General features: G+C 39.4%; 1 protein-coding gene across 28 annotated transcripts in view; it reads left to right on the top strand.

Moving 5' to 3' along the window:
• The window catches only part of ZBTB20 (zinc finger and BTB domain containing 20), a 757238-nt gene that overhangs the window by 583787 nt on the left and 151857 nt on the right, over window positions 1-21594 (top strand). For 25 of the 28 annotated variants that reach the window (XM_040621288.1, XM_040621270.1, XM_040621274.1 and 22 more), the window contains one exon: window positions 9730-9769. The gene's annotated coding sequence lies outside the window, so the exon portion shown is untranslated. Of the gene's footprint in view, window positions 1-9729; window positions 10448-21594 lie in introns of those variants that run through there. The other 3 variants (XR_005832191.1, XR_005832189.1, XR_005832190.1) reach the window with 2 other exon arrangements.

The raw sequence follows: 21594 nt of genomic DNA, 5'->3' as shown, positions 1-21594 counted from the left end.
TGATTTTATATCCTGCAACTTTACTGAATTCACTATTAGTTCTAATAGTTTTTTTGTTTTGTTTTCTAGTGGAGTCTTTAGGATTTTCTATGTATGGTATCATGTCATCTGCAAATAGTGACAGTTTTACTTCTTCTTCTCCAATATAGTTGCTTTTTATTTCTTTTTCTTGACTGATTGCTCTGGCTAGAATTTCCAATACTATGTTGAATAAAAGTGTCACATCCTTGTTTTGTTCCTCATTCTAGAAGAAAAGCTTTCAGCTGCATCTATTGAGATGATCATACAATTTTTATCCTTTATTTTGTTAATATGGTGTATCACACTGATTGATTTGCAGATATTGAACCATCCTTGCATCCCTGAAATAAATCCTACCTGGTTATGGTGAATGAACCTTTTAATATATTGTTGAATTAGGTTTGCTAACATTTTGTTGAGGAATTTTTAGTCTATGTTCATCAGGTATATTGGCCTGTAATTTTCTTTTCTTGTGGTATCTTTGTCTGGTTTTGATATCAGGGTAATGTTGGCCTCATAAAATGAGTTTTGAAATGTTCCCTCCTTTTCTATTTTTTGAAAGAGTTTGAGAAGAACCAGTATTAATTTTTCTTTGAATGTTTGGTAGAATTCACCAGTGATACTGTTTGGTTGTGGACTTTTGTTTGTAGGGAGTTTTTAAATTACTGATTTAATCTCCTTACTAGTAATTGGTCTGTTTGGATTTTCTATTTCTTCATGATTCAGGTTGTATATTTCCAGAAATTTATCCATTTTTTCTAGGTTGTCCAACTTGTTGGCATATAAGTGTTCATAGTAGCCACCTAGGTCCTTTGTATTTCTGTGGTATCAGTTTTACTGTCTCCTCTTTCCTTTCTGATTTTATTTGAGCCCTCTCTCTTTTTTCTTAGTGAATCTAAGTAAAGATTGTCAACTTTGTTTATCTTTTCAAAGAACCGGCTCTTGGTTGTATTGATCTTTTCTATGTTTTCTTTTTGTCTCTATTTCATTTATTTCTGTTTTGATCTTTGCTATTTCCTTTCTTCTACTAACTTGAGGCTCTGTTTGTTCTTTTTCTAGTCCCTTAAAGTTAGGTCATTTATTTGAGATTTTTCTTGTTTGAGATTTTTCTTATTTCTTGAGGTAGGCATTTATCACTGTGAACTTTTCTAACAGAACTGCTTTTGCTGTGTCCATAAGTTTTGGTGTAAGTTTTATGAATTCTAACAACTGATGTTAATGCTTATTGTACCGTAACTTTTCAAAATTCAAGTTGATGGTTAGCTTGACACCTTGGCTGTTCAGTTCATTCCTGTCATTTAAAACAGCATAAGCAACGACTACATGAAGCAACCATTAGCCTAGTTAGGTTGTCAAAGTCAGCTTAATGCTTTTTTTTTTTTTTTTGGTAGTGATACTGAACAACAACAACAACAAAAATGTTTCTTTTGAAACATTTTTTGAAACATTTTTGAAACATTTCTTTTGAAAGGTCTTAGGCCTCTATTCTTCCAAGTTCTGATCACAGCATAACTAACCTCATAAAAAGTCATTAGTGAAGATTAGAACAATATCCTATAATGAGTTAGCTATGAAGAAATTGGCATAGTTTATCTCTTTGATTCATGTTGTTATGAAAATAATGTGTTGCAAAATAAAACTATATTTCTTTCTCCCAATCTTTTTTTTTTAAACCAGATTATTACAAGTTACATTGGGACTGATTTTTTTCCTAACAAAGGTTGAATAACACTCAAAGGCTTTAGTAGCCAAAGTCCATCTTTAGAAATAGCTTTCTTCTATAATGTACTGCCAATTTCTTATGTGTGTGTATTTTGACCTTCCTGATGTCTCTGCTATGGGCTGCCTGTTGATTGGTACATGTTAGTGCTTTGCTTATAAGAGTTGGGCAATAGTTCAGTGATCCAGTCCAAATGTGGGCCATAGATAGAATAGGCTCATCTTCTATTTAAGAAATGTAGCAAACTGCTTTAAATGAAGTTGGTTCAGACAAGGTCGTTGGAACTCTTCATCTAACCCTGTGTGCTGTATGTAATGGACACTACTGCTGAGCTCCAAAACTGCAAGGTAAATAGACAAGAAAGCCAGTAACTTGCCATCCCTGTGAGAGCTTTCTCTAAGTCTGTTATTAGATTTACATTCTTAATCATATGGGGCCCATGTTGGTCATTTAAAAGGGCTTGTTCACTGGTTCTCCTGATGTCTTTGAAGATTGTCCTGGGAATAATAATAGTGAGTTCTTATATTATTTTTCTGGTCTTTTCTAACTTTCTTTAAATTGGAGATTGGGTTTATATGCATATTCATACCAGGTTTATTAAATATTCAGCTAAATTTCTTAGACATGAAAGAATTAATTGTTAGAATGTTTTACTCTAGCTAATCATATGTTTAAACTACAGTACGTTCAAGTACATTTTTCCTCAATTCTATTTGTGACATATACACTTGGCAAATTGAATTGAGACGTAAACATTATAGATCCGATTTTGAATTTAGTAACTTACAGATTTTTTTTTTGTATTGCCTAATCCTCTTCAAACTGTAGAATGTATTTTACTCAACTGTGTTGTGATTCTGTACAATTTTTAGGATCAACATGTTATAGGATTTTGTAGTCATAAAGAGCTAATCACGATGAGAGAAGTTATTGAATGCATCTCCTGACTGGAGGCAGAGCTGCATTTATTCCATCCAAAATAGATGAAGATCTTTCCTATTTTTAAATAGCCATGAAGATAGAAATTTCATAACTGCTCTTAGCAATCTATTTGATTATTTACCACTTGCACATTTAGGATGTTCATCTTTAAGTCTTAACTTAAATTCTTCACTGGACAGTTTAATATCGTTATGCCCTAGGACAAAAATGTCGATCATTATCTTCTTTATAACAACTCTTACAGTCAGAAAACCATGAAAATATACCTCAACTTTTTCATTCTGAAGCAAAATTATCTCAGTGTTTTTTTAAACATTTACTTTTATTTTTATAGCTCTTTCTGTATGAGAGTGGCAAAGGGGACTATTTTAAAAAGTTCTGTCATATATGATGCCTCTGAGAAAGACACTGCATATTTTAATTTCTCTGTGCTGATGTGGAAATAGCCACAGCTTTTTCATTATATGCTGATGGACAGAGCGTTTGTGTTCATTTAACCTTGAGGTTGAAACTTGTTCCCAAAAAAGTAACTGACTCATAGCATTGGCTAGACCCAAGAATAAAGAGCATCAGTTTTCCTAATCTTAAAGCTCATCTTGCCCCCACTCCTAAAACGCACTAAAATTAACTTTTCCTTGACCTCTCTCTTGTGCTATTTATTTACTGATTTAACAACTTTTTTCTATCATCTTTGTCTCCTAAAATAGACAGACAGCATTTATTCAACAAATGTTGGAGTGTCATGCTGTGTTTAGGACACTATGCTAGGCTTGGGAGATTCAAGTGTGAACTGTTAGCAAAGACTTAAAGACAAAGATGTCCTAGGCATGTTCAGGGAGGAGCCAATAGCCTGTCACAGAATATAAGGAAGCGGTGCTGGGGGTGGGGAGAGAAGCCCGAAACAAAGAAACAAACAAACAAACAAACAAACACCAAGAGAGGTGGATTGGGGCCAGATTGTGAAAGATCTTGGATTCTCTTAAGCAAATAGTTGATGGTGACAAGGACAAAAGTAACATTTTTCAATCTATACTGTGGAAAGCTCTTTCCAAGTCTTTAAAACACATACTGTGCCCATGCTGTGTTCTTGGTTTAGTATCTAACAGATCATTGGGTATAAGTACCTGCTTAATTTATATCCTTTGGTATAAATTTTATGTCATGATTTTTCCCTTTGAATTAAAAAGAAAAAAACATTTGAGGGAACCATTTGAGTAAAGACAGCCTTCTGTTCACACTGATCTGGATCTTTCTTTCTCCTGCTGTGCCCGTATTTATTCCAAAGCCCTCTGTACCACTAACATGTCACTTTCTGTGTTTACACACTGAGGAATCTCAGGATGAGTTTCCCTTATAACAGACACAACCTTTTTGCTAAATGGCATTAATGGTGGTCTGTGAGCAACATTATGACCAGGTATTTCTAATTGATTGGACCACATGATAACAATGCCAGACCTTTTTAGCATCCCCTAAAGGATATCAGTGTACTATAGTAAAAGGTCCTGGTATACCAATCTGTTTGAAACCCATGAAGCTACAGTTTCAGGAGTTTGGGATATAGAAGGAAAAGTTGTTTGGGATCAGATTGTAGAGAGCTCTTAACTGTCTTCATAACAGAGTTAGATCTAATTCAGGAGCTGTAAGAAATCATCCTGAACGTATTAAACAAATTCAGTCCCTGACACTATCTCCTGCCCTGCCCTGCCACCCGCCCAGCTCTCCAGCTTTTATTTCATTCTTATCTTTCAGGTCCTATACCTGTAAGAATCAGGAAGACTCGGGAGGATTTGTATGGGGTGGGGTGGAGTGTCAAGTTGTCTTAGCAATGTCTCAGACCTAGAAACAGTCCTAGACCTAAATGCTGAACTTTCGCTTTTGAATTCTCTCTTTTTATTGATCATTATTTCATCATCTAAATTTTTTAAGGTAGACATTTTTCAGATTGAACATAGCATATTAAGGAGAGGTAAGGCATCATTGATTTCCTTATCACTCTCCTCAAGGTGGATCCAAAAAAATGGGTGGTCTTGAAAAGCAGACCCTAAGATATGAATGATTTGTGGCATTTATAGCCTTCTTAAGACTGACCAAGAGGAATGAAAATACTTCAAGAGACTTGTCTTCAGGAGACCCCAAAATCTAGCTAGTGGGAGATTGCACATGCTCTGTATGCACATCCGAATAACCCTTCCATCTGACTTTGACTTGTAAACCTTTTGCCAGATCGAAAATAGAGAATTAAAAACCTCTGAATTCAGGGCGCATGAAATGTCATTAAATCTAGCATAAAATTTCTTGAATCTGTCAGATAAAGGAAATCATGTATCCATAGAGAAGATGGAATATCAATTGACAGGAACCTATGAAGCTGGCACTTATTCTGAGAGACATATGAATCTAAAAATCCAATAGTGCCTCAGCTTTTGAAAACACGGAAGCCAGAAAGGTATTAGAAAAATCAATAAGGTAAAAATCTTCATCCTACTATTTGGAATGACTCCCACATAAGAATTAATTAACACAATACTTCTAGAACATTAAAAGGATGTTAAAATGTTATCTCTACCCATAGAAAACAAAGATACAAACCCACCTAACTTCTAGAGAGAGGGTTGAAAAGATTGGAAAGATTAAAGGCACATGTAAGAGGTCATTTCTGCCCTGTTGTCACACCGTTTACCCTCTTCAGATAGAAGGATAGGTGTTGAGCTTCAGTTCATCTGAATTCCTCAGCCCTATCATCAATGCTGTGACACATTCTAATTTTCTGATTCATTTGTGATGAATAAGCTCTCTCTTTTCTATTCACAGTGCTAAAAGTAACCAATTTTTGTGAGTGAGTTATGATTACTTATTTTCCATTTTTGTATTGCGCTATTATTTTCCCTTTGCAAAGTTTCTCTCACTCTCTCCGCCAGTGTGAATCCCATGTACAGAAAAGCCTTTGGACAGTACTGCTGCCTAGGCTTCAGTCAGTGGAGAGGAATGAAAGACTGACAACCCGATTCCGTTTTTAACCCAGCCAGATACCTCAGCTGGCAAGTGGCTCAGCTTCCGCACCATAAAATGGGTATAATAATAGCTTTCCCTTACCACTGTGAAATATTTAGAATACAAATCAAGCCAAACCTGTCTCCTTCCAAAGGAGAAGCTTAAACTAGCCTACAAAATCCTGAATGAGCCCAGATTTCAAGGGGAAACATAAAATGGGAAATACCTAGATGTAGTGTAATTTAGTGGTTAAAAATATGTAGACTTTGGAATGGTACAAACTTATTCAGATCCCAACAGCTGTGGGATTTGGGGTAAGTTTCCTAATTTCTCAAATCTCCCTTGTTCTGTAGTAAATTGGAGTTAACAGTATTTGCTCTTCTAGTCAGGGTGAAATGATCTAGTGCTAATGACGCTTTTCAAACTCTTCTGCATAGGTGATCCTCAGGTTAGAGTGAGTGATCCAGTCAGTCCTCAGGGTGCGGGCCGTTGCCGGAAGCAGTCTGCCACACGTGAGACTTTTCAGAGGTCTCAGCGTTCATCCTGCAGATACATGCATATTTTGCATTCACCTCCTCAACATGTTCTTATTTGTTTCACTGAACCAGAAGTTCCACAAGGACAAGAACAGGGGCTGTTTTATTTCTTCTGTAACATCCAAGAAATAGTTATCAGATAAATAAACGTATGCACAAATAAGAGTTTAAACTACTTAGCCACAAGGACAACTGACTCTCCAAGAAGACAGCCATATCTTTATGATTTATTCCGTGGCCTGGTGCACTCCTGTTACGTTGCTCCACATCCCTGGGTATGCCCACCTTCAAATTGGAGAAGCATTTACTGAGCAGGATGCCTGCAGCCACAGAAGGTGCTGACTAAATAGCGACTCCTCTCGTTTCTCTGCTCACTACTCCTCTACGTCACTGTTCCTAAGCCTCTGTGGACTTTTTTAAAAAAAGAAATTGTAAAGAACTAGGTAAACCAGAGTCTGGGAGGCCTTTAGAGGAGTCTGTGTGTCACTAGCCACACGGGTCCATGTAGAGCTCTATTTCCTATATGTTTTGTTTGCTCCTGGCTCCAGCTTACAGGGACTTGTTCAGCTTCCTGGAGCTGATAAGCAGTGGGATCACACGGGCATTTTCTCCCCTCTCCCCTAGGCTAAGGGTGGCTAAACTGGAATTCATGAATGACCTTCATGGAGTCTGGAAGATTCTTGAAACTTGGTGTTTTTAAGGAGTTTTTTGGGGGAGGGATTCTCATAGGGATCCGTATCACCTCAAAATGTTGGAAACCATTGCCCTTGAACATTACATAAACTGAAATCAGAATTGACTAATCTTTATTAATAATACATTTAATTAATAACACGTTTAGTTCTTTAGAGGTTGACACTATACAATAATTTCTACTGGGAAATCACAGAACACAATTAGACTTCACCATAAATCACCCCTTTCCCCCTTCTACTCTTGCTTCCCCTGCCATGTTTTAAGGTCCTGATTCTTTTGGGCTTTACAGTTATATATTCTTTGCTAGGTATTTATGCTTTGAGCCTAGAATGCTTAATGCAAATGTTTTTCATCATATGCAAAACTATCGTAGATAATTCTTTGCATTTCAGATGAAAACAACTTACAGACATATAAGGTGAATATCACTTAGGCGGAAAGAGCACACATATCAATAAAATAACAATTTGAACTGAACAGGAATAAACCTATGTAGATTAATACATATTCTCAAAATTGCAGATTGTAATTCAATCAAGAAGTAGGGGCCTTTTGACGTTTATGAACATTTATAAATTGTATAAGAACTCTGAGATTAAATTTTTAGCCTTAGTATTACATTTGGGATAGGTATTATTGTTTTTCATTAATATATAAGGACGACAATTATATCCAATAAAATCTTCAATTTAACTTGGCTTTAATTTGTCTTAGACTGTGACATACACACTGTGATTTTTCTCCCCATCTTGGATTCCTGTCATTGACAGCCTGTGTGTCACTTGACATCGGGGAAGGATATTTCTTCTTCATTCCAGACCTTGCGTGTATTAGTCAATCTGGGTACAATTTACATTGATCTCTTTTGATCACATCAAGAATTTAACTTTGACTGATTAACTTTTATGAATAAATGCTCCTTAAAATTTGAAATGGAAAGTTATGTGCTCAGATATAAGAACACAAATGCTAGGTATAGTTTTTAAAAAGCATAATGTCTTATTGAGAGTTATTGGGTTTATAACGTGCAACAGAGAAATGATAAGTGAGCATATTTCATAGATAACCACTAATCACATTTTTCTCCTTTCTCCCGAAGTTTGGGGGGAAAAGCAAGCTCAAAAAAGTTAGGAGGGAAAAAAAGAAGGGAGGGAGCAGGGAGGGAGGAAGGAAGGAGATTTAAAAAATAGACTGGTGCAGTGGTCTAGGATCCTGGCTTGTAGAAGGGACTAGAACGTAGCAAAACTTAGAACTTTAAAGTCTTTGAAGACTAGTCAATCTTTATATTTCAAGTTTGTGTGTACTTCCAATGAATCATACATAATCTCATTATCTTGCTTAAAGTTTTCATTAAACTCATCAATTTTGTGAAATAACTTGAAAGCTTCCAGCTTCTCTTGCGTTAGCATACATTATGATCCAGGCTGCAGATTTTCATCTTAACTCTTATTGTTCAAGGGGGGGAACACCATCCCTCACACTTACACGTGCCATGAAGAGGAAACTCTTCCTTTGGAGGAACCTCTATGAATGTGCGCTTGTCTAGAAAACTTGTTGAGAAGTGAAATCTCTTTAATCGACGGGTTTGTTTGTGTTTGCTTTAGGCTTATTCTATGCTAAGTTATATAATCAGATCCCTCCACTTGATCTCTTTTAGTAGGATTTGTTTTGCACACTTCTGGAGGCCTCCTATGAAGCAGTTAAAATCATGGTGTCAGAGAGGCAAGAATTCGATCAGCATATATTAATAGTCCTTGATATATTTGAGTGGGGTGTGGGTAGAGAGACATGCTTTGTTCTTTCAGTGTCCCCGTTTGGTTTATTAATCTCTCACGGCTCTTCTGCTACTTCAGTTTTATTTTTCTGTAAGAGAAGCTGTCAAAACAGTGGTGAGCAGGCCAGTGACATCATAGCTCATTTGGCTTGTGAGTTGAGGATTACAAAGGAGAATTACCTGAGTTGAAATACAGGAGAAACTGTTAAGATCAACTCCCCACAAACCTGAGGTTTTCATCGTTAGAGATGTGTTTTGGGAGACAGATGTTTTCCTTTGAAATCATTTTGTCAGAGGGGACACTCCTAGGCTGGAGACAAGGGGCAGAGAAAGCGGTATATGGTCCTCAGTCTGCACCAAGCCAACACGAGGCTGCCTCGCGTCAGGTTGTCAGCTGAGGGGCGATGATGTATGTGGGTGTTACGGCTGTCCAGAGGATCTTCTGGGCGTTAAACATACTGAATTTACCCTTAGAAGAGCCAAAGTTTATCAGAGTTTTATTCATCTTTGTCAAAATTAGTTAAAATTTGCCCTGTACTACACAGTAGAGCCTTGACCTGTTCTGGTCAATGCTGCCCAGTAGATGTCTATGCAGTGATAGGGAATGTTCTACCTCTAAGGCGGCCACCAGCTGCAGGTGGCTCTTGAGCCCTTGAAATGTGGCTAGTGTGACTAAGGAACTAAACGTTCCTGTTTTTTTATTCAAGTTTAACTAATTGAAATAGATAAGTATAGATAGTGGCTATTGTATTAAAGAGCACAGCTCTAGAAAATACCTATACCATTCGGATCAGAATGACGTTAACAAAGAAAGAGGTTGGCACTCCTTGTGCCTGGAAATACTGTGTTGGTCATATAGCAGGAGTCGCACCTTTGGAAAATTTTATGGGACTGATCTCTTTTTTTCCCCTCAGGCTACAGGTAATAAAACAGGCCCCTACTGCCCATCCTCAGGAGCAAACAGTTCTGTCTATACCTTAGATTGGTTTTCCTTCTCCCTATAGTATCACTGGGTTTATTTTTAATTCCTTGTTTTTGTTTTTCAGTTCCGTGACCATCAGTCTGTGGCCTGACCCTTCTCTTTATGTAAGTAAGAGTGGTTTCTTTACTTTTCAAGAAGGCGTCGTATTTGGGAAATTTGGATCTTTGTTGGCATGTTTTCTCGTTGACTTTGTTGTGGTTTCCAGTACTTCTTCGCTACATCTTAGCTTCCTTTGGGTTTGGAATCAGTGTTGGTGGTGGTGGTAGTCGTTGCCATCCATGAGGGGGCCTGAGAAGAGCGGGGCATCAGGCACTGGACTCCTATAAAGACCGCCGTTTACTCAGCCGCAGCTGCTGTTTGCGGGAGTCACTGCTCCTCTCCAGTAGAGCTTTCGTTCTTCAGCCGGACACCCGCAACAGTCGGGCTTCTGCTCCACAGTCAGTCAATGGGCAATTATTTATTCTTCAGTTACACACCCATCTCTAGGTCCAATAGTTTTTAATTTCAACTTCTGGGTCAGAGCTTTCATTTATGGACAAAATTTCCAATACCCTTTTACTCAAGAAGTACGAGCGTGGACTATAAGGCTTGATCCACTTAGGATAAAATTTTGTCTGTCATCGCAAGTCCAGGAAAAAAAAAAAAAAGAGGGAGAAAGAGAGAAATCCGGGATTATGTGTGCCAAGAGGTTTATAGAAGGTACTGTCCTTTTTTAGAAAAGATGGGAAGTCATGTGAAAAGGGAGAATAAAAAGAGAGGGAAAACTTGATTTTAGATGAAAAGAGAGAATATTTGTTGTTTAAAGCCCAAACCAGGCTGCACGGAACGGGTTGGATAAGTTTTACCTCAGGCTGCTTGTAAGAGATTCTGCAGCAATGACCCCAAATAATCATAGTGGCTCACCGCATGAGACACCGCCCGAGACATACTACAGGTAGGGGCGGTCACCTTCTGTGATAAATAATCACCAGCATCTTCCCAGCTGCTTTGAGCTCTCTGGTGGATGCTGTCCCTTACTCGCAACATGTCTTACTTCAGCGACTTCTCAGTCTGAGGTATTTCTTGTGTGGTAATCATTTACACAGAAAGGGGGTTCCCCTGGTTCGCTTGCATGTGTGGGGCTTCCACTAACATTCCTAGAGGCTAGTTGCAAATATATTCAGGGGAGCAGAATCCCCCAAAGGATGGACCGTAAGGCTAAAGTCCAAAGTGACAGCCATTTGACAGAGAAAGGAGATTGGTGAAACTCCCCAAAGACGGCAGGGACTGTGTGTAATGCATTTATACAGCAGGGGTGGATCCTGCCTGCCCCTGACAAGTCTTGTTATTCCGTATTCTCTGTGTTGATAGCGCGGGTCTGTCAATGCTTTGGAGGGTGTCAGTGTGCATGCTTATGGTTACCACTCTACGTTTCCGCGTCCCTACTTCAGTTACCTAGCACTGCGTATTTCTCGTCCTCCGACTGGCAAATCATTTTCGTTACAGTTCTTTTGTGTAAAAACAGTTCACATAATAGCTCCGTGTTAGACAAGGCATTAATCCTCACATCACCGGGGATGAGTCAGCACAGTGCACTCCTGCCCGCACGGCTCAGCTATTATGACGTCAGCACTGTAGGGCAAGCCTCAGACAAGCAGTACAGGGGACTGGAGACCTGTGTCACAGATTAGAAATCAAGGGGGAGACCTTTGAGATAAAAACATAATTGAAAGGCTGTTTCTGGCTCATAGGAAAATGTGAAACTGATTCTATGCTACATCAACCATTAATCAGGCAGCTTCTAGAGAGATCCTAGTTTTGAACCAGAGACAGGGCTGAGAATGACCTGTAATGGGCTGACAGCCCATTCCTATGCCCACTAACCTTGTCCCACCCCCGGGCCAGCCTTCATGCTTGCTTGGGTTGTTCCAAATCCTGAGGCTACTTTCGTTTCAAGGGTGACAGGGCCTGTGACAGTCCTGCTGTCCTCAAGTGCCCCACAGACACAGCTGATGGCTCCAGAGGTGGTGCCCCAGATACCTATCAAAGGGAAAGAAAAGTTTCTTGGGAACAGATCAGAACATTATCTCCCCAGTGTTTCTAGCTCCTAGTGCCTCTTCAATGGCCTTCTCCAGACAGGTGCAGAATTCTGCCTTCTCTCCCTGGCACTGCATTTAGTCCAAAGTCCCAACCTGGATTTGACACAGATTTCACTGGGAACTGAATAGCTTCCAGATGTTCCCCCCAAGAGTTTTCCATCCCATTACTCTTTAGCAGAAACAAAGAGGAGCCCACTGTAGCCTGCCACACTGCCTTAAAGCAGGTAGCACAGACTTAGCCTGTTTGAGAAACCAAGTTATTGTAAATTAGACCTCTCTACAGTTCAGGCTCAGATTCATTCTCAGAACAATACCTTTCAGTATTGAAAACTCAGTATTGAAAAAGCTGAAAATTCATGGCCTCAGTGACATCCTCTGCTAACAAGACATTCCTCCATCACATCCTCTATCCCTCACTCTTCCTTTCACCCCGTGATAACCGTCAGAAAGTGCCTTACTGCTGCGATCTTCTGCCTTCATTAGATTGCTAATAGGCTCCATGCTTAGCTTGTAGAAGCTAATGCTACTGCTTGGCTTAGTTTTGATTAATTATCATGCACAGCTCTTTATTCGGTTTTCAGTCAACAAACATTTACGGAAAGCTAGTCACTATGCTTGGTTCCTGGAACTCCAAGATAAATAAGAAATGCTCCCTGTTGCTAAGAATCTCACAGTCTGGTAGGGGTGATAAATAGTAAATAAAGGCTTTAGGATGTGATGGACACTGGAATGGAGGCATAAACAAGATGTAGCAAGAGGAACAAGAAAGGAGTGCCCACCTGCAAGCTAGGTCTAAAAGTCTACAGAAAGTATTGAAATTTACCGAGTCAATGTAGGGGAAGGGAAAGAAAAGGGGATCATAATATGAAAAAAGCAAGAATATTTTCAAAGTCAGGAGGTGTCGAGCATCAGCCAGCTCTGGAGGACAGTAGTTCTGCGTGGCTGGAGCATGGTGGTTGAAAGGGGAGCCTGGGAGATGAGGCTGGAAAGTAGGTAGGAGGTAGATTGTGGAGCGTCTTGGAAGTCACGCGAGGGAGTTTGGATGTGATGTGGCAGGTTTGAGGAGGCTTTGAAGAATTTTAGGCAGATTTATGTTTTAGAAAAGGAACAAAAGGAGCACTCTGGCCATGTAGAGATGAATGATTGAGAAAAGGGACACCAGGTCAAAAGTAAAAACCAAGAGCTTGGACTGTGCAGTGGGGGTGGGAGTGGAGAGGAGACGCTCTCTGGTTGTGTTGACATAGACACTGACATCTGTGTGATGCCAGCATATCTTGGCCTAGTGCACAATCCTTGCCTTCTAGGAGAAAGGTTGCTGTGTTGTGTAGGGCCAAATTTCAGACCAAAACACTCTTTACAAGAGCTTTACAGGGGACCAGAATTTGAATCTGACCTCATTCTGAGCTGCTGCCTGCAGGTCTCCAGAGAGGTGTGACTCCTCAGTAGATTTGGGGGACCATCAGGAAGGTAAGGAAGAAGCCATTTCCAAGTCCTGCTTTTCATTTCTTTCACATGAAATTGAAATATTTCTTAATAATATCCCCCTAAAGTCAAGCAATACCCAATTTTCTGTCATCTCCCTATGCTGTCTTTTTCTAAGAAGTTCCAAGCCATTGAGTTGAATGGCAACGTATATACCACTGGTGTTGCAACAGTTCAGTATGTCTCTTACTTCTTTCTGAATTAGAGTTCACCATAAATGTGCTTTTCTCTTGTTCACTTTGGGCTGCCAGGACAATTTAAAGGATATTTTCAATAGCTTATATTTCATGGACCATATTCTCTTTTGTAAAGGGGAGGGTATGTGTGGGTGTGTTTAAGTCTTCTCTATATTGCTTTCTGGAGAAAGGTTTGAGAAGATGAACAAGATGAGGAGTAGGGACCTATTGAAAGCCCAGGTCCCCCCACTGACCTGAATGCAGACTGTAGGCTGGTGATCAGATGGTCAATTATGTGTTTGTCAAAACATAGTGGGCTGCATTCCAGACTGCCAGCTTTGGAAGCCCAGCTTCTGCCAACCAAATGTCATCTGGGAACATGCAACACTGGGCACTGTGAAGGAGTTTGAAATAGACCATGCCACAGCCAACCTACTGCCAGTCTTATAGCACCAATATGGCATGCACAGCCGGGCCCCATGTTTCAGAGCTCAGGAATTCACTGTACTAAATTCAAGAGGTCAGATGGGTTCATGTTTTCAAAGCCCCTGTTCTCTGCTTTGAACATTGTGACTTGCTCCTCAGTGATTTCCAAGTGATTTTTCTAGTCATATCTCTGTGGAAACCACCCTTTTTGTGATGGTTATGAGAGCCTTGTAGAAGTCCCAGAGGAAAGAAAAAAAAATAAACTTGCTCTGACAATGACTGTGATTCCAAGAGAGGGATTCCAACTCTTAGGAAATTACATTAAAGGTGCATAGCTTTTAAAATATCAGGAACCACCTTGGCAACTTATAAAAAGCAGAAGGGCTTTGCCTATTTTATAAAGTGATTTGCATATACCTGCATAAATAATGTCCCCACCTGTACTTTTATGCATGTAGGTTGAATAAATTAAATTCAGTGATCTTTAAAATATTCACTGTCTTTCATTGCTCAGATACCATTTTCAGGACCCTTCCTTCTAATTTTTTTCCTTTGGTAGTAGTGGCTATTTTTTTTTCAATCTTTTGACTAATTCAGAGAATCAAAACACTCTGCAGACCAGCCTACCACACCTAAGAGCATTACCTCCCTCTGCTTGCATTTCCTTTAGCCTTTCTGCCTATCAGACCATGCGTTCCATATGCTTTTCATAAAGGAAAATGGGGGAGTATATTACCAGGATGGAAACTCAGCACATAATAGGATTAAGCTTCACTACCTATATGTATCCAGACTGTGCTTGTACACAGCTCAGGGACATACTGGTAATAACCTTTTTTTTTTTCCTTTGGCCACTGCCACCACTCCTTCAGAAACCATCCAACCACTAAACCATATTAATTGTAAGTTGATCCTTCAAATCACAGCCTGATCAGTGGGCCAGCCTCAGGCACAATCATCCCATAAGATATTATTAAGCACTTACTACACAAAAGGAATCGTGTTTAGTAGGGAGCTAAAAGATAAATCTAGGACATTGCCCTCGCTTGCTCTTAAGGAACTCAAAATTAGATTAGGAAAAGAAGTTATACTGTTGAGTATTCCATATGCATATGAGACAATAAGTAACAATTCCAAAAGGAATGATACAGTCCAGTAAGTACTACAGGATTTCATTCATGAAAGAGAACCTTGAGGGCTGGAAAGCTTCATGAAAATGTGATTTAGCTGGGTCTTGAAAAATGGCTAGAATATTAAAAAGATGAAGAGCAAAAGAATGATATCCCAAGCAAAGGCGTAAACTTAAGTGTTAGAATCTTTGAGGGGCTCCAATAAATGGCACTCTTTTTTCCCACTCAAGTTCTAAACCCATTGAAAAATAAGACAAAAGAACTGATAGCTGGGGAACAAAAATTTTTGATAAGGCTTGGTTGAAGGATGTATGAGAGGTAAAATGGGCTCATTGACTCCCTTCCCTTCTATCTAAACTTTAGAAAAGCCCTCCCAAGGGAAAATTTGGATCTTCATAAGAGCATTGCTCTTCTAGGTCACTAACTCACACTTGTCTAAGTAGGAAAAGAAGGAGAAAGAGACTAACCTCCCGCCCTTGCAAACCTCAATAGATCCATTCCCCTAATTAAGAGACATGGAACAAGGGCTGTCATATCAATAGGATGATTCACCTCCATGGGAAAGTATAAGGAATGAGACAGAGACAAGTTGTGTTTAGAAAACTTCTTTCTGGAAACTAGAAGTCGGGAAGAGGCATTCCTACCAGTCTTCTGATCCACAGGCTGGAAAACAAGAAGAGGAAGTACTGAGTGAGATGAAAATGAGAACCATAGCCAAGAGGCCAAACAAGGTACTCATCTAAGGAGACATATCTGAGGTTGGAACCTGTAGTCATAGAATTATTGGAAACCTAAATTGAGGGTTTCTTTTCTGACTTTCAGAATTACCCGAATTAGAACCCCAGGGAACAGGCAAGAAATTAAGATAATGGACTAAAACCTCATTGGGAAAAAATACAAAAACTCTTATCTTTGGTTAAACTAATAATCACAATAAGAAATAGCATGTGTTGAGTGCTTGCCTTGCTTGAGGCACTGGACAAAATACTTTTAACAGCTACCTGATTTAACCTTTAAAACTACTCTTATTTCACTAAGCATAATCCCCTCCAGTTCCATCCATGGCAGTGCAAATGGTGGGTATTCATCCTTTCTGATGGCTGAGTAATATTCCATTGTATATATGGACCGCATCTTCTTTATCCATTCATCTGTTGAAGGGCATCTTGGCTCCTTCCACAGTTTAGCTATCGTGGACATTGCTGCTATGAACATTGGGATGCATATGCCCCTTCTTTTCACAACCTCTGTATCTTTGGGGTAAATACCCAGTAGTGCAATTGCCGGGTCATAGGGTAGCTCTATTTTTAACTTTCTGAGGAACCTCCATACTGTTTTCCAAAGTGGCAGTAAGTCAAGCAGAGAAAGATAATTATCATCTGGTTTCATTTATATGTGGAACATAAGGAATAGCATGGAGGACATCAGGAGAAGGAAGGGAAAAATGAAGGGGGGAAAATCAGAGGGGTAGATGAACCATGAGAGACTATGGACTCCAGGAAACAAACTGAGGATTTCAGAGGGGAGGGGAGGAATGGGTTAACATGGTGATGGGTAGGGGCGCCTGGGTAGCGCAGTCGTTAAGCGTCTGCCTTCAGCTCAGGGCGTGATCCTGGCGTTCCGGGATCGAGTCCCACATCAGGCTCCTCCGCTATGAGCCTGCTTCTTCCTCTCCCACTCCCCCTGCTGTGTTCCCTCTCTCGCTGGCTGTCTCTCTGTCACATAAATAAATAAAATCTTTAAAAAAAAAAACATGGTGATGGGTATTAAGGAGAGCGCATATTACAATGAGCACTGGGTGTTATACGCAAACAATGAAGCATGGAACACTACATCAAAAACTAATGAAGTACCGTATGGTAACTAACATAACATAATAAAAAAAAACTACTCTTATTCAGTAGATGCTATTGTAATCCCATTTTTGAAGACGAAACAGAGATTAAGCATGTTTGAGTCATTTTTTCAAGGATGCCTAGTAATTAATACAGAACCCGAATCCAAAACTATCTGTCTTAAAAGCCTCGGCCAAATTTCATCAAACACAAAGTGAATGTCTACTAAATGCCAAAGATATGATGGCAAGCAAGACAGGTATGGTCTCTGCCCTACTCGATTTACAACCTGGGGGGTGGAAGACATATTAATCAAATGGACGCACAAGAGAACTTACAATTACAAACTGTACTTGCTGCCATGAAATAAAAGTTCCAGGAACTCTAGGAGCAAATTTAAGGGGGGAATCTAAGTGAGTCTAGGAGTTTGCGAGGAGCTTCCTGGGAAGTGATATTTGAGCTAACGTCTGAAGATGAAAAACAAGAAATGAGATTAGGTGGTGGTAGAGGTTTCTAAGCAGAGGGTACAGCATAGCTGAAGGCATCAAATATAGCTGGATGGGGAGAATTTGGTGAAGAGCAGCCCAGATTGAGGTTGAAAAGGTATATGATGATGTCAGGATCTTTATAGGCCACATTAAAGACCTTCTTAAGGACGATGGGAAAGCAAACTTAAGAAGAAAGGTAGCATAATCAACTTTGTATTCTTTTTTTTTTTTTTTAAGATTTTATTTATTTATTCAACAGAGATAGAGACAGCCAGCGAGAGAGGGAACACAAGCAGGGGGAGTGGGAGAGGAAGAAGCAGGCTCACAGCAGAGGAGCCTGATGTGGGGCTCGATCCCACAACGCCGGGATCACGCCCTGAGCCGAAGGCAGACGCTTAACCGCTGTGCCACCCAGGCGCCCCTCAACTTTGTATTCTAAAAAGATCATGCTACTCTTGCACATTTATCACAGACAGATGGAAACATCCACACAAAAACCTGTACACCAGTGTTTATAACAGCTTTTTTCATAATATCCCCACACTGGAAACAACCCAAATTACCTTCAATGAGTGAGTGGTTAAACAAACTGTGGTATATCCATACCATGGAATACTTCTCAGCATTAAAGAGTAACCCTCGATACATATAATTTGGATTAATCACAAAGGTATTATGCTGAGTGAAAAATGCCAATCTCAAGATTACATACTTTATGATTCTATTTATATGGCATTCTTGAAATAACAAAACTATAAAGATGAGGAATAGATTAGTGGTTGACAAAGGTTATGGAGCAGGGGAGAGATGGAGCTCCCTATGGCTATCAAGGATAGCACGAGATAGCCTTATGATGCCACTATTCTGTATCTTGACTGTGGTGGTGATGATGCAAATCTATATAGGTGATACAGTTGCATAGAACTAAATATACATATGCGTGCACACACACACACACGTGCGTATAAAACTGGTGAAAGCTGAATAAGGTGGATGGATTGTACCATTGTAAAACCAAGGTCAGTTTCCTGGTTGTGATATTCTACTATGGTTATATAAGATATTCCTATTGGGTGAAACTGGGCAAAGGGTATACCAGATCTCTCTGTATTAGCTCTTACAACTGCATGCTAATCTGCAATAATCTTAAAAATTAAATGTTAAAAACAAAAAAGATCGAGTAGTCCATTGTGGTGAGTGGTTTTGCAGGGCTAAAGTAAGGAAGCTATTGTAGCTTAGCAGGTAAGACATAGACTAGGCTAATGACCTAGAATGGAAGAAAAAGAACTGGAACCGAGAGATAATACAGAAACAAGATATACAGGATATTCTCATGGACTGGCTGTGAGAGATGGAGGAGAGAGAAACAGCAACTGTGACTGCTGGTTTTATACTCATAAAACTGTATGGAGGTTAGTGCCATTCACAGTTATATGAAATACCGAAGGAGAATGGGAATTGAGGGAAGATTACAAGATCTATTTTTGAGATGTTTAGTGCAAGGTGTTTTTGATAAAGATAAGTGAGCATATTGACTAGGCAGTTGAATATATACAATTGGAAATCAGAAGTAAAGTGAAAGCAAATGAGGCTTTTGTCATGGATGATACTGCCTAGGGCTAGGGGTAGCTTGAGGAGAAGGCCCAAACTGAAATAAGGAACTCTTACTATTTAATCAGCTGGGAGCAAAGACTGGGGCTGTGAAATAGCTTCAGAAGGAACAGCTAAGGGGGTAGGAGGAAAACCAGAACACACTGGCACAGAAGCCAAGAGAAGAGAGTGTTTCAAAGACGGTAGTCAGTAGTGAGACGTGCTGCTGAGAAGTCAAGTCAGTCAGGAACTGAGAAAATGCATTTAATATATTAATGTGGAGGTTGTTGTTGACTTTGGCAAAAGCCGTTTTGTTGAAGTGGTAGAAGCAATAACCTGTTTGTAATGGTATGGGGAAAGANTGAGAGGTGAAAAAATAGAGACCACAATTATGGATAACTCTTAGAAGTTTTCCTGTAGAGAAAAGGGGAATGAGCTAGTGTAATGACTTGGGAATGAGGGCGTGAGGTCAAATGACTGTTTGAGAAAAATGGAAATATTGGTGTTTTTGTATGCATTTGGGAAGCATACAGTAGCAAGGAGAGATTTGGTTTATGGAAGAGAAAAGAGGTTTGGGATGATTAGTAGTGTAAGATTCCTGGTAAGGCTAGAGACTTGGAATCCTGAGCATAAATGGAGGTATTGCAGGAGGGACATCTCCCATTGTTACAAGAAAGAAGATGGAAGGATGGAGGCAGATACACACCACACACTGAGAGGTTGAGTGGTTTCCCAAATGATAGCTCCTAGGGGACAGGGTCCTGCTAAGAATAAGTGAGGTGATGATTTGAGGAAAGTGAAAGTTTAAAATAGTTCTTTGGACAAATGAGAAGCAAGTTGACCAGAGATTCTCCTTGGCAATATGGAAGCCCTGGGTGAATCTGGTGGGTTAATGTTGATACCCATCTGCATTGGGTGATTTTTTCCAGCAGTTCAGTGACCAAGGTGAAAGCTCAGAAAATTAAAATGGGGTTTTATCCAAAATGTGTGAAAAGACATTAGGGGGTTTTAGTTCCTTTTCTTTTTTTTTTTCTTTTGTTTTCTTTTTCTTTCTTTCTTTCTTTCTTTCTTTCTTTCTTTCTTTCTTTCTGTCTGTCTTTCTTTTTTTCTTTTTCTTTTTTTTTTTTTTGGCCAAGGCTAAAATAAAAGGCAGTAAAAAGGTTCAGTTCAATTCTCCAGATAGCTAGTGAGCCCTACATTACACCAGCCACTGTGTTGCATAGAGAAAAAACAGAGGTGAAAGAGGTACCATCCCTGCCCTCAAGTAGCTCGTAGTAATGCAAAGTTTGAAGGTTGCCATTTGATCCAAAAGGCCAGGAACATGTGGTTAGACAACTTTTGTCAAAAGACACAGAAACCCACATTGATCCTTCTTTCTTCTGCCTGCTCTTTCCTCCCATCCTGGCATTACCTAGTTACGTTCTTGCTTTCTCAAAAACTATCTACTGCCTGCCTTATTGCCAAGCTTCTAACATGCATCGTATACATATCAGTGACAATTCTGACTTCTCCCATCTTCATTTGCCTAAAATATGATCATTTAGGAACAATTAGATGATCTGTTTGAAGTGTGGTATTGGTACTGCGTCAATTTCCTCTAAATTTTAAGACGTGGCATCTAACTGTACAGAAAGGCTGTTTATTTAAAAGAGGGAGGGAGGGGAGAGTGGGTAGGTAAGTTGACGAAGGACAGAAAGAGGGAAGGAAGGAAGAGGGAAGGCAGTGAAGGAAAGAAGAAAAAACTAATTAACTACAGAAGATCTTATGTAGCAAACCATCCTTGTTTTTCAAAGAACTCCCATTTGAAATGAATAATTGAGCCTCCGTTTCTAGTGTTGACCTACACCGTCAACCTCCCAAAACAACTTTCAGACGTGGGGACATACCAGAAAACTATAGAATAATTAAATTCCAGCATCTGGCAACATAACACAAGATATGAAGAAGACCTGAAGAACGTGGAAATTCCTAATTTCCAGTAGAAGTAGGATTTTGCTTACTCAGATTTATTCTAAGCATTAAGAAATGGTAAGAGAAATAGGTGGTGGCAATGGTGGCTTTCCTTTATTTGAACACATTCCTTTCTGCTAGATTCCTTTAGGAAATGACATTAGGGCCATTTGACTCAAAACTAAATTGCAGATACATCTGGGGTAGGACTTGGCAGCTGTTGAGCAAAGCAGCTGTATTTTTTTTAATATTTACTTCTTTCATGACTCTATAATTCACACATACTGCAAAATATTAAGAAACTATAGAGTACAGAGAAAACATCTATAATGCCACTATACAGAAACAACTATTATTGACAATTTTTTAGATCACCTTCTCTGGATTTTAACATAATTGGGCATACATTGTATGTATAGAGCTGTATCCTATTTTTAAATTAAATATTATACAAGTGCTTTTGGTGTAATTACGAACTCTTTTTTTAAATGCCACTGAAATACCTGAAAAAATTTTTAGCAATCATATAACCCCCTAGAATTTACTGAACTGTGCCCTCGATATAGATATTTGGGTTATTTCCAGTATTTCAGTTTTAAAGTCCTATTAGGCAGGAACTACAGTGTCTCACCTGCAGTTGTCCAACCTGGAGGAAAGTTGAGGCAGGCAGTGATGTCACCCATCAGGAAAATGGTCAGGCAGTGATGCCATCCTATTAAGAGAGTTACTAATTGCTAATGACGATAAACTCATATTTGAATGTTTAAGTAGCTG

Source organism: Ursus maritimus, unplaced genomic scaffold (assembly GCF_017311325.1).
Source record: "Ursus maritimus isolate PB19 unplaced genomic scaffold, ASM1731132v1 scaffold_4, whole genome shotgun sequence".
Taxonomy (NCBI): domain Eukaryota; kingdom Metazoa; phylum Chordata; class Mammalia; order Carnivora; family Ursidae; genus Ursus; species Ursus maritimus.
This window is presented reverse-complemented; position numbering and strand designations above follow the sequence as displayed.